This window comes from Pezoporus wallicus, unplaced genomic scaffold (assembly GCF_028554395.1).
Source record: "Pezoporus wallicus isolate ANWC-B61680 ecotype Strahan unplaced genomic scaffold, APGP_CSIRO_Pwel_v1 contig_787, whole genome shotgun sequence".
NCBI classification, from domain to species: Eukaryota; Metazoa; Chordata; class Aves; order Psittaciformes; family Psittacidae; genus Pezoporus; species Pezoporus wallicus.
The window spans coordinates 353,220-366,838 of record NW_026641881.1 but is presented as its reverse complement, the minus strand read 5'-3'; the positions used below and the strand labels follow the sequence as shown (position 1 = coordinate 366,838).

The 13,619-nt window shown below is 41.2% G+C and overlaps 1 protein-coding gene across 3 annotated transcripts in view; it reads left to right on the top strand.

The window, feature by feature from the left end:
* Window positions 1-424: 424 nt before the first annotated feature.
* FNDC3A (fibronectin type III domain containing 3A) overlaps window positions 425-13,619 on the top strand; it is a 123,328-nt gene continuing 110,133 nt past the window's right edge. The window contains exon 1 of one of the 3 annotated variants that reach the window (XM_057425641.1): window positions 425-525. The gene's annotated coding sequence lies outside the window, so the exon portion shown is untranslated. Of the gene's footprint in view, window positions 526-559; window positions 711-11,595; window positions 11,838-13,619 lie in introns of those variants that run through there. The other 2 variants (XM_057425638.1, XM_057425639.1) reach the window with 2 other exon arrangements.

Genomic DNA, 13,619 nt, shown 5'->3' with positions numbered 1-13,619 from the left:
TCTGCTTGGCCTCAGGGCAACTGGATTAAAAGTCCTTTGACTTTTGCTGTGTTAATAGTCCTTCCTACCCTTCACGCTATAAACCAAGGGCTCACCCAGGGCCAGGCCACCACCCAAAGCCCACCCAGGTCTAAGCCCAGACCCCAAGTCCAACGTCATGGCCAAGGTCCAGCCCCACGCCCAGGCCCCAGGCCCCAGCCCCACAGACACGGCCCCGCCCTCCCTCAGGCCCCGCCCCTCAGGCCGTCGAAAGCCCCGCCCATATATGTGGCCCCGCCCCTCCCACAGCCAGAGGCACGCACCCCGCCAGTTTATGGGCTCCTCCCGCGCATGCGCACTGCGCCCCGAGAGTCCACTGCCCCCTTGTGGCCCCTCCCAGCCCTCCGCAAAGATGGCGACCGCGCAGCGGCGGGCAAGGCGGCGTGGCAGAGGCCGCGACAGCAGCAGCGGTGGCGGCCGGGGGCGACAGTGACAGGTGCGGGGAGAGGAGGAAAACGCGGCGGAGCGGCGGCGCTCGAGGCGCAGGTACCTCGGGTGGGCGGGTCTGGGGGTGGAGGAAGCGGCCGGCGCGGCGCCGCCCCTGCCCGAGCTGCACCGCCCCTGCCCTAGCTGCGCCATCGGGAACTCCTCTCCGCTGCCCGCCTGGCTGCTGCTGCCCGCCGGTGCCGGAGACCGAACCGTTAGCCGGGAGAGCCGGCGGGGCCATGGCGGTGAGTAGGCTCGTTTGCCGCCCCGAGGTGGCTGACAAACCCCCCCCTTTCCCCTTGGCAGGGCGGGGAGAGGGGTGCGAGGGGACTGGGGCAGTGCTTCCACCTGCCCCTGAGGCGGGCGGGCGGTGGCAGCAGCAGCCTGGCCCCTGAGGAGACGCTTGCCCGAGGATAGCCGGGAGCCGGCGTCTTCGGCCGGAGCCCCCCTGAAGAAACTTTCTGTCACTCTTCCCGGGCTTCTCTGCCGCTCGACGATGCCTCTCCCGGCCGGGCGGGGAATCCTCCTGTCAGCGCTGGGCGGCGAGGCTGGCTCCCGGGGCAGGGCTGGCGGCTGCAGCGGGAAAAGGGCCGTTGTTCGTGGAGAAGCAGATGCGAAGCGCGACCAGGACAGCTGAGCTGACTGTGACAGGCGGGGAGGAGAAGGAAGTGGTGGTTTTCAACACCTCATTTCGGTGGTGGTGGTGTTCTCCGGCTAAGCCGTAAGGATTCCCTCAGAATTCTCGGCTAAAGGGACTGAACCTATGTTTCTGTATGTAGATAAAAAAATCTTTCCTAAAACAGTATAACCATCTTGCCTAGTGCTAGCAGAGCTATTCTTTCAGCTAGATTCCCCCCTGATTCTTCCTTTCCTGAGTGTTACCCAAGACTGGTATTAAACCTAAACAGAAACTTTTTGTTACTTCCAGGCAACTAGAAAGTGAAAGCAATTAAAAGCAAAAATGAAACTTTTCAGCTGATTTTTCTAGTGCGAAGTAAAGAAAATAAGCACTGGAAAAGAGAAAATACGTTGGCTAGGAGCAAATCTTGCTTTTATGAGTGGCATCTCAAGACGTGTTAATAATTTGTTTAACCTTGTCAAAGACAATTCCTTAGCTACCTTAGATGTCGAGTGTTATTCCAGAACATATCATGTTATGAAGTAATTTCTGTAAAATGTTCTTTGGGTTTAGAATTTAAGCCTCCATTTATTCAAATGCATATAAATATCTTCAATTATTGTGAAGACTTCAAATCTCTTATTTTTTTTTAGCTGCTAAGTACTTGGTAGCTTCTGTTTTAAAAGCTACAGGTCTCAGTCCTGCTAAGCTTTGTGCTTAAAAAAGCTGTTTTGTTGTTATGGCAATGGGCAACTTTCTGTTTTACGCAGCATAGAAATTTAACTGTAGCCATGATGTGAATGTGCATCCATAGATGCACAATAAACAATATTCTGTGTTGTGAAATAGTATGAATCTCAGCAACTTGGCAGTCCTTCAGATTCAGAAAGTACAATCAGTTAATTTTTTTCCTGCCTTTTATTTTTTTTACCAAGGAAATGGTCTCAAATAACTGAAATTTCATCACATGACAAATGGGGAAGTAGGAAGCTTTCAGGTAGGGAGAAGGCTGTGCACATAACTGACAGTATGAAATAGATGAGTACCTATAGCTCTCAGTGTTGCAATTTGTTTAGAGTTCTTAGTATCTGGTATTGCTATTAAGCGGAGGCACAGGAAGGGTACTGATCAAGTTTGGAAACAGCACCTAATTCTAAATTCACTCTGCATATACAGAGTGTACCAAAGTCATCTTGATGCATATGGGTTGAATCTGGGATTTGTTTTGGGAAACTACACCAGAATGTTTTTTCTGGTGGCTTGGGGGATGGGGGGGTGGGGGGGTGGAATTGGCATGCTGAATCCCTTACATCAGGTCATTGGGCACTGATTTTGGCAGATGAAAGCTTAGTTGAGAGGTGCAGATCCTTGTTCTCAGGAAGGTCAGCACTTGGTGGTCAGTTGCTTAGATCACTCGGTCAGGATAAGTCTGCTTTGAGCAGAGTCACAGGCTGACTGCTGTTGATGATAATATTAAAACAGAATTAGATTATTCTCTCAGTTTTTTCAGGGCAGATGGAGAATCTTTCAAGGCTTTTTGCTGTATGACAAGCTCCATGTGTATGAGTTATGTGAAGCTAAGGTGATTACATACAACACTGAAGTTACCTGATTTCAATCTATTGGTAGCATTTCTACCTTTTTCAAGTTGGAGTATCTACTGATTTGTAAACTTAAGCCTTTTGATTTTTGTAGGCAATGATGTAACAGAATTGCAGAAATTTGAATTATGATTCAGACTAATAAGTCATTTGCTTTGGTCTGTGAGTCCTATTGGTCTTGCGATGCTTTTGTTTGTTATTCTTTGCCTTGTGACCATTTAATTTCACTTGAATTTGGACCTACATCAGCTAAGTCAGTGTTACACTGATGATCACTTTGGTTCAAGATATCTTGAAGAGATCCTTCATAATTATTATTGCAGCTTCAACTACTTACCTGAATGTGCTTCAGCAGCATTCTGTCTTAGGGCTTACTTACTGGGAAGCAAAACCCTCTGACTTCAGGACTGATACAATTTTTCATCTTTGTCAGTATTTTCTCCTAAATGATTTTAACTTCTAAATGTTTTTAGGCAATACACTAATTTACTTCTGCCAGCAGCTGACTTCTGAAATGGTTTATGATATTGTAAATGTGTTGGTCTCTAGAAATACTGAATACTCGAAAGGTGTTAAGTGCTCGTGTTCTGATTTGTCTATTGATATCTCTGTCAAACTGGCAAAATCTATAACCCAGCCCAGTCACCTTTTTGGGGCTAGATTGGGTGACCTGACAGAGATACAGTCTTGGTCATTCTCAGACAAATAACTGGAGAAGACAGTTTTTGGGAGCTGCAGACCTGCTTCCCAGATAATATTGATGTCTGCAGCTATTGATGTTTGTTGTCAGTGCCTCCTAAAATCTGAGGAATTTTTATCTTCCTTCAGCATACAGCAACTCTGTACCTTTTTTTCTGACCTCCAGCTTCTAATTGTTATGGGATTTCTAGTTCAATCTCTGCTAAAATGTCTACAGGTAACATGTCGTGTTTCATCACTGCATTTCTGTGACCTGAGATATGAATTGGATTCTCTTCTTTATATCTGTCAATAACACTTCTATATTTTATCATCTGTTTCTTTAAGACTGTTGGCTTGGGGAAATTCCCAAGCAATTTGTAGCAAAATTGAACTTGGCTGCAGTTTATAGTGCACGAGCTGAATTGTGAGCCATTGCTTTTCCTGTAGAACCAGATCTAGTAAAAATAGACTTGACTTGGACTGTCAATTCTTTAGCTTAACTAAAAGATACCATCTGTATCTCAGGAAAGTGATAACAGTTCAGAATAAGTACATTGCTGCTTTTTCTGTTCAGCAAACACAAACAATGTTTATTTTGCTTCTGAGGCCAATGTTTCCTGAGCTACAGAAATGACTGGTTTTTTGCTCATTCTTTTCCTGTACAGTAAACTTAAAGCTTTCTTAATGCTGATGTTCACTTGGTGCCAGTAGAAAAACACTGTTAGCTTTTTTTTCTTAAACTCGTCCATAAACTTTTGTGGTTTTGTTTATGTTTGGTAATGTTTTGCATTGTCACCTTGGGATCTGTATTTTGTAGGGCTGATGAGTAGAAGGATGTTTAGAAAGTGTCTGTAACACTTAATAGTATAGGTTTTGTAGGTCTTGTAGGTTTTCCTCTTTAATTGTTCCAATTAAGTTACATTAGTTTCAGATAGAACAAGTATTTTTGAAGGTGGTGTTCTGTCCGCCCTGCAGAGATCTGGTCCTGTTCCAGCTGCTCACATACTGTTTAGCCTGTAACCAGTGAAAATGCTCAGACTTTTTTGCTAAGCTGTCATACATGACTTCAACAAAATTTAAATGGAAATATAGTTTGCTATGCGCTTTTGTCAGTAATAGTTCTTTTTAGCTGTTGTATTCATGCTGGACTCCACTGTGTAATGAGAAGTCTTTTTATACTCATCTGCTACGTCATGGACCCTTTCTTGGTTGTATTAATAATCTGTTTTGGTTAGAATATGTGCTGCAGAAACTGTTGTTCTTCATTATGATGGCACAGTTGTGTAGAGGACTGTATTACAGTTCTTCGTGGATGTATTGGTTTAGAATGCTTTTCTCTTTACAGATATAGTACATCAAGAATAGAATATCCTTGCATTTTCTAAACCCTTTATTAAAACTTCAACACCAGATTCATTGCCAGTGTCTTCACAGCACCTCCCAGTTTGAGTTAGACTGGACATACTTTTCCCTCTTTGCGCGCATGGTTCCAAATAAACTTTCACCATTTATGTCTAGGCAAGCCCATTTGTTGGTCTGAGTCTCATCAGACCTACCTGTGTATCTACCAGTTTGCTTAACTGAATTAATATTTTTATCTCCCATAAGTTTTTGCTTTTCCAGGATGTGTGGATCCTCTTCTGGTCATACTGTCCCAAAACATCACCTAGGTTAACACTGGCACCCTCTTTTTCTGTTTGGCATCTTGATTGCCAAATGCCATCCCAACAGCAGTTTGCAGAAGTAAAATAGGAGTGCTGAATACATCTATAGTGTACCCACACACACCCCCCAGCTTTGTTTTCAGAATTGTTCTGAAGCATTTCGGACATATTAAAAGATATGCTGCAAAACCTCTTCATTTCTAGGAAATGGAAGTGTTGTACATTTATAGTTAATGAAAAATATATATATCTTTAATTACTTAGGGCATAATGTAGATAATTTCCATTCTGCCAACTCAAGTTTTCAACCCTAGTTTAACCAGTAGATCTCATCTTTATAATTCATTAGTAAAAAAGAACTATGTCATTTTCTAAGATCTGATAAATGTCTTCTGCTTTCCCAAAGCACTAAAACAAGTCCTTCTGCTTCCTGGCTACAGGCTTCTATAATACAGCATCAAAAAACCTGTTTCACAGCTATGAAAATTTACAAAATTGAATCAATGCAGTCCATGATTTGAAAAAAACTATTTATCCAAGTCTGGGGAATTCTCCACAGGAAAAATAACAAGGTCCAAAAGTATTTATCCTATGACAGGTGTAGATAGATAGGAACTTTATCCAGTAGCTGGGAGTGAAAAGAAATATGTGGCACACAGATGGTAACTTTACCTTCTGCATGGCAGTTCTTTTCGTGTTTGCTTTGGGGTTTTTGTATGTTGGTTGCGTTTAAATCTATGAAGCTCAGTTCTTAATGTCATTTGGTCTTGAATAAGTTGTAGGTTTAAGTTCATTTTCACCTCAACTTTACTGTTACTTGAAGTATAAAGTAAAAAACCCTGTAGTTAACAAGTGCTTCCTTTTAAGTACTATTGAGTTTCCTCTGTGTACAAATCCAGTGTCTGGTAAACAAAGCCCAAGCTTTACTTACACAAGATCTTACAAGCATGGGCTACTGCCAAGCTGCTGTCTCATTTCCCCTCGCTAATGTAGTATACTTAGTACCATATCTTGCTCCTTTGATTACAAAATAAATCCTTCTCTAACTTCCAGTACTTAAACTGCGGGGTTTGGTTCAGTTTGTTTTTCTTTTAACTGGAAGAACTGTATCTACTAGATGGCTTGACAGAAGGAAACTGAGATACAAGCAGCAGAGTATCAAGTGAATTAGCTTTACTGTAGAGCAGAGAAACACATTTTTTAGATGGTGGTAGCAAATCAAGTAGTAATCGTATGTGAAAAAAAAAAAATGCATGTAGCTGAAAACTAATCCATAAGCAGAAATTAACTGGGTAAGGAAATTCAACACAAACTTTGGTGACTTGAGGTGTCTTGGGAATGAGAAAGAACAATAACTTTACACTAATATTTAAAAATACCTATTGATAAGCTGTTAGGGGACTTGCTACAGTAAGAGTAAATATAAATCGCAAGAGTTACTGTGTCTCAGCAGATCCTATAGAGTCTATTAAAAATGTAAATGGGAAGACCATACTTAAAGAAAACTGGATTTTTACCCTTTTAGTCCAGTATGGAGGTAGATTGGAGATGTTGAAACAAAGTACTAAGAAATGAGGTCTAAAAGAAGCTGCAGAAATGAGTAATGACTGTTGACAGTGATCAGTCTTAGGTGCAGCTGAAATGTGATCTGTTTTAATTTCTTTAGGCTTGCTAATAACTTGACTTCCCACATATAACAGTATTAGTATACATGCACATTCCACTCAATGGCATGGGGATAAATTACCGTGATTCAAGTAGTATTTCTTAAAAGTACTTGGGTACATTTAATTATGTATGTCATGACAATACAGCTGCAAATAGATTAGTTTCTGATTTTGTGGGCTTATTCTTGTTAACAAATTGACAAGTGTTTGGTGTTGCAACTTCATGTGTAAAATGGGAAACTGAGGGCAGCTTTGTCCTCTAGACTTGATGGGGCAATCAAGCTGGTTGGTCCCATAGTGTTTTGACTTACTAACATTTTTCTTGAACGATGGGGTGGAACTTGTGAGAAAGGAGTTCTGGTATTATCCGAGAAACCTGCTCTTGCTGGTCTTCCCTTTCAGTAGTTGCAGAGACTCCTCTATTAGAGAACTCTCCATTGAATAGCATATTCAGTCTTCAGGAGTATCATTCAGCTTGAGATGCTGTTTGACTATTTTTTTCTATATGGTGTGCAAGTAACTGCTGCAGTACCATTGTGATTAAGTTTAACCTTGGAAAAGTGTAGTGCCTGCCAGGGTAACTATCTCTTGACCTTGTTGCTGTCTGTAGCTTTATGAATGCTGTTCATTGACACTGGAAGAAACAGTTCCTCTCTGCTTATACCTATGTTTGGCATTTGTGTATTTGTTTAAATGAAATGGATCAGACAACTGTTCTGTGTTGAAACTGTGTGATTTCTGTAAGATCAGTTTTAAGCTATATCTGTCCAACAGTTTAAATTCACTGCTGGGTGCGCCCTCAGCAAGTTTGAGTGCGCCCTCAGCAAGTTTGAGTGCGCCCTCAGCAAGTTTGAGTGCGCCCTCAGCAAGTTTGCCGATGACACCAAGCTGTATGGTTTGGTTGGTACGCTGGAGGGAAGGAATGCCATCCAGAGGGACCTTGACATGCTTTGTGAGGTGGGATGATGCCAGCCTTATGAAGTTTAACCATGCCAAGTGCAAGGTCCTATACCTAAGTTGGAACAATCCCAGGCACAGCTACAGGTTGGGCAGAGAATTCAGAGCAGCCCTGCAGAGAAGGGCTTGGGGGTACTGGTCAGTGAGAAACCTAACATGAGCCGGCTTCAGTGTGCACTCGCAGCCCAGAAAGCCAACCGTATCCTGGGCTGCATCAAAAGGAGCGTGACCAGCAGGTCGAAGGAGGTGATCCTGCCCGTCTACTCTGCTCTTGTGAGACTTCACTTGGAGTATTGTGTGCAGTTCTGGTGTCCTCAACATAAAAAGGACATGGAACTGTTGGAACAAGTCCAGAGGAGGGCCACGAGGAGGATCAGGGGACTGGAGCACCTCCCGTATGAAGACAGGCTGAGAAAGTTGTGGCTGTTCAGCCTGGAGAAGAGAAGGCTGCATGGAGACCTGAAGGGGGGCTATAAGGATAGACTATGGGGATAGACTCTTTATTAGGGACTGTAGTGATAGGACAAGGGGTAACGGGTTAAAACTTAAATAGAAGTTAGATTGGCTATAAGGAAGAAGTTCTGTATTGTGAGGGTAGTGAGGTACTGGAATGGGTTGCTCAGGGAGGTTGTGAATGCTCCATCCTTGGCGGTGTTCAAGGCCATGTTGGACAGAGCCTTGGGTGATACGGTTTAGTGTGAGGTGTCCCTGTCTGTGGCAGGGGGTTTGGAACTAGATGATCTTAAGGTCCTTTCCAACCCTAACTGTTCTATGATTCACTATGTTGTTAACCGGTTGCTTGCAGTGGTGCGAGCAGAAGCTGCCAGAATGATTTAGCAGAACTGACTTACAGCGGTTTAAAGTCTTGATAAAAGAATATCTCCCAAATGTGTGTGTTAGACCTCAGACACCTTCTTTTCTGGTGTATTTTTACTTTTAGGAAGTAGTTTCCATAAGCCTGTCTTGACTTGTCATGTTCTGTGCTATTATCCTGTTCCTTATGGGAGCAGAGACCTGCAGGTTTTCCAAAAAGAATCAGTGGATAAAAAGTTTAAAAGCTATTAGACATGTAGCCTCATTGATCCTATGTCATCTTGCATTTGGATAGCATAGTTTTTAAATTTTCAGAATGAGCAGGAAAAAGCTTTTTCAGAAGAGTTCTTTAAAAGCTGCCCATTGTGCTTGAATCATGCAGTCCTTGTAGCTCCAACACCGGCAGCTGTCTCTGCAATAAATTTATCTCACTGACCAGTTGCACCACATTGATAAAAATATATTCATGGTTTTAGTTTGCCTTAAAGGAATCTTATAAAAAATATTTTCAGAATGTCCTTGCTGCTCCTAGCTTCAGAGAAGGGAGAGTTGATAACAAATGAGGAAGTAGCTTGATTCTTGGCATTGAATTTGATTGTTTTCTCAAAAAATAAGCATGTTTTTCAACAGAAATGAAGGCAAAAGTAATGGTTAACTGGGAAAGGCCAAACTGGTTTTGAACCCGAGTGATTTTCAGACAATAAACTGAAGGAAGTCCAGTCCTGGCAGAAGCTTGAAGAACCAAATTTAGGTGGTATAAAAGTAAGACTAGGAAAGCTTAAGGAATTTCTTGAGAGTAACAAGAGTGTAGAACAGAACAGCTCCATAGTTTAGATCAACATAGTATAAATAAAGTGGAATTGCATTGGAGATCTTTAAGTGGTGCGAAAATTAGGCTATGAAGTTCACTCTCTTAATTTCTTTTTGAGGATGATTCCAGAAGTGTCCAAAAAGGCAGTTGTTCCTGTAAGACAAAGGAGGCCACAGTGTAGCACCCAAACAATGTGCAACAGTGAACCAGATTCATGTACCCTCTAAGGACTAGATGTAATTTTGCACCCAGGTGCTGACAGTTTAATCATTGATTTTAAAATGCACACTATCAAGTTAGTTCTGTGTAAAATGAACAGATTAATTCTGATTTGTGATATGATTGCACTTATCGCTTCCTAAAAGTTACAGAACCAGTTCAGGCTTCTTTTCTTTGAAGGTATAAGAGGGAGGGGCAAATAGTTGGAAAGTACGGAATTCTTCTTACGCAGTGACTTCAAGTTATATGTACATCATCCAGATAAGGACTGTGGATGGGATTTTTTTTAAGAGTCTAGTAATACTAACAACATTTAAAACGGGAATGTTGTGTTTTCAGGTAGTCTCCATTGCAATGGTCTTGTTATGTACAGTCCAGAATTTAACAGTTGTGCTGGACAAGATGAGGTGGTAAGTGTCCGTGAACATATTATGCCTATCTGAATGACTGATTTATCAGTGTCTAGTTCTTTATGCAGTCTTCACCTTCAAAAGTTTAGTTTTCTACATTAGCTCCTAGTAAGAGCTTAGCCTCTTCGGCTCTGATTCAGAAAACTGCTGGCTTGTAAATACAAACTCATTAAACTTGAACAGCTGGAGTGTTTCCAGTTATCTATTATGCAATCTCATATAAGTTATAGTACCCATGACACAAATGCATGAACTGCATTTGAAACTGATCTTAAATCATTAGTGTTCACAACCTGGAGCATGAAGGTAACCTGGCTTTGGCCAAGGCAGTAACTATTGGGAGTGAGTCAGATGCAGTACCCATTTGGCCTGTTCAAGTGCAACCTGCGTTTGCTCATCAATCAGTATTTTCTTTATCACACTACTGCGTTCACTTCACAACTTCTAGTGTTTGCCTTCCAGTGGTAAATATTATGAACAGAGGCATGTATTGCGTTTCTCAGATTTCTTGTGTCTGTGACACAACTGGAGAACTGCAGTTGAAGTATTTCCATGTTTATGATAGAGGTTGTAGATTCTTCTTTTTTCCTATTGGGAGTTCCAATACTTATTAAAACATTTTGTATATCTTAATTTTTAACTGTTTTTATGTAGGATTTCTAGTGAATGTCAGATTTTGACTTTGTTGGTTTATTTTATGAAACGATACTTCTTTATAATTTCCTATCTGCAATTTCAGTATTATGAATGGGGCTGAAGGGAATAGCCATTTCAGTTTCACTTAAAAGGAGATTGTTAAATTAGTGAATTAGGGATGTTCCGCAGGACAGCTTCCTTCTGACAAGAAATAACAGTCCTGTTCTTTTGGAAAAGTTTTCCAGGAACCACTTTTCTAAACCAGGAAAATATTTTAAGAGGAACAAATCACATTTTTAAAAGAACTTGCATATTAATTGAAATAAGTTCAGAACTGAAAAAGCTAGTATAGTGTAGCTGCCACATCAAAAACTATGTGACTAGAAAAAATGGTAAATATATGGGGAAGAGAATTAAAATCATTTTGTTCTATTCTCATTCTTCAAAACAAACACAAAACTGTTCAGCATGCTTCATAACTTTAATAGCTTAGCTACAATCTTATGGATTTCTGGGTAATTATTATATTCTAATACATTTCTGTACCAGCTACATCACTATATCTGAGCTTTTTCCAGTAGTACAGTAATATAACTTAACATCTGTTGCCTATGCTTTGTTATTTCCTTTTCACTCTAGACATGTATTTTGTTTCTAGAATTTTCCTCATTTTCACATATTTGTATGTCTTGTGCACTTTCATTTGTCCACTCTTATGACTTCTGAACTGAATGGCAAACTTGGAAGGAATCATGATAGTAATTTTTACAAGTCTCAGGGCTTTTGGAGATTCCCTTCTTCAGCCCTTTGTCAGGACCTTGCATGGTCAGGTTTTGACTTTCTACAGCAGTGGTCTCCAAACTTTGTTGACTGTGCACCCCATCAGTAAAGATGTTGAGTGTGTACCTCTGATATATGTACATTTTTAGATTATATGCATATGCTATTGTGCTAATACAATATGTACACTACAAAACATGCACAGAAAAGGATGAGATAAAGATGAAAAAATCAAAGACAAAATATTTTCTCCTTATACCCCAAGGGATTGTCTTGTGCACCCCACTTGGGAGGCTACTGATATACAGAATTGATATTTTTTGCAGCTTCTAACAGCAACCTATGCAAGTGCTACACCACTCTCATTGTGAAGGTGTCTTTCCTGCCCCCCCCAGCCAGCCAAAATTTCAAGTGGTTTAGCATGTGTCCATCACTTCTTGGACTTCTGCATGCCTTCAAGAAGAGTTTGATTCAAGGCTCTCAATGAGCATCGGGGTGTAGTGGGATCCAGCCAGTAAGTGACCCTGACTGCTCCAGTACTCTCAGCTTCTCCTTGTCCTTCATGGGTCTAAGCTCAGTAACAGGCTTTGTAGCGTGTGTCTTATACTGGGGAGTAAGAGGTGGCTGGGAAGAGCAAAGCTGGATGTGGTATTCCAGATGCCACCTTACAAATGCTGAGTAGAGGGGAGTAATTGCTTCCCTCAGCCCATTGGTTGTGCTTCTCTGCTAATACAGTCCAGTATGCTGTTAGCATTCATCACTACAAGGATGCATGCTGCTGACTCATGTTTTGCCTTGGTTATCCAGATGATTTAATGCTGATGAGTTCATCAGAGACTGTTGTTAAGATCTGCTAGTCTCTTGGAGATGGAAAAGCTGATCCTTTGTACATGCAGAGGAAATGCACTGTCCAGTGATCTCAGCCTTACAGTATTCCTTAACCCTTAATGAACAATTGACTCAGTAAAAAGCAGAGTTGTATATGACTTTAGAACATGAGTGTAATGCCACAGAAACAGTAAAGGACCAAATCTGAACGCATTTAAGGATTGAGTTAATTGTCATTATAGTAAGGAAGGCAAACTTGCTTACTGAACTGTTGAGCGGAGCTCAGTCATTAAGCCTTAACAACATTTAGCCTTTTAACTTGGTGTAATCCATTCTCTAGTGGTTCCTCAGGCGTAAGCCCCACAGTCTCTAAACAAGTCATGTCCAGTAAATTTAGATGCCTTCAATTTGCTTCAGTTTTGATAGCTTTCAGAAAAATCTTTCAAGGTCTTTTCAAATGCATGTGGTAAAGAAAATGAATAGCAATTGAGCTGGGGTTAGTGGGGAATAGGTAGTTTGCTACCCAAGTCACATATAAAACATTAACCTATGCAACTTGGTTGAAATCTCAGGAGACCTTATACTTTTCTTGCATCCTAGGACAGTCTCAATGCAGATTCTGAAAGAACAGTGACAGCTGAGTTAATCCTGAATTACACTTTGAATGTCTACTACTAGTTCAGTACATTCAGTAACAAGACAAGAAATGAGATATCTGTTCATGCAGTAGTTGCTGTGTGTGAGTCAGTATGGATTTCTAAATAACCATGCCTTTAGTGCGCCGCCAGTAGAAAAACACTTCTCAGCTGTTTCTGTGCTTAGCAACAGTGTATTTCCTATCTGTTCAACTAATGTGTCATTTTCCTTGTCTGGTCCTTTTTAATATGTTCACAAGAATTGTGCAGTGAGTTGGCCTTACGTAAATCCTTAGATTTATCCCACGTGTTATTTTACCCCTTCTGAAGGCTGCTGCATGCTTTAGTTTTCAGTGGTGCAGAAATCTGACAATAAGCTAGTGAATTAATTGTAGTGGCTCTGCAGGAGGAGCCTGACCTGTTGTCCAGATGCAGGTTGCTTTTCTTCTTCATCCAGAGCAGTTTTGTGTGGAGTAAGGCTGAAATTATATGCACATACTTTGCTTTTACTATTTTCAATGTGGAACAATATTTTCAAGAAGTTGTAGTCTCTCATACTACTCTTTTGATCAGGTATCTACTGTACATTAGCAAACTGGAGACAATTGTTTTAGAAAGAATAGCTTTACCTTTATTAAACCCTTTTGTTATGCCTAGCTTTTTAAGCTATTCATGTCATTTTAGTGGAGTAAAATGACTTGGTCTCTTATCCCTGTCATGGTTTGTCATTTCCGGACTACCTTCTGACTTCCCTTTTTTCTGTCCCTCTCCCCCCCACCCTCTCTTCCCCCCTTAAGAGCTAAAACATGTTCTGTTATGAGAAGCCGACAACT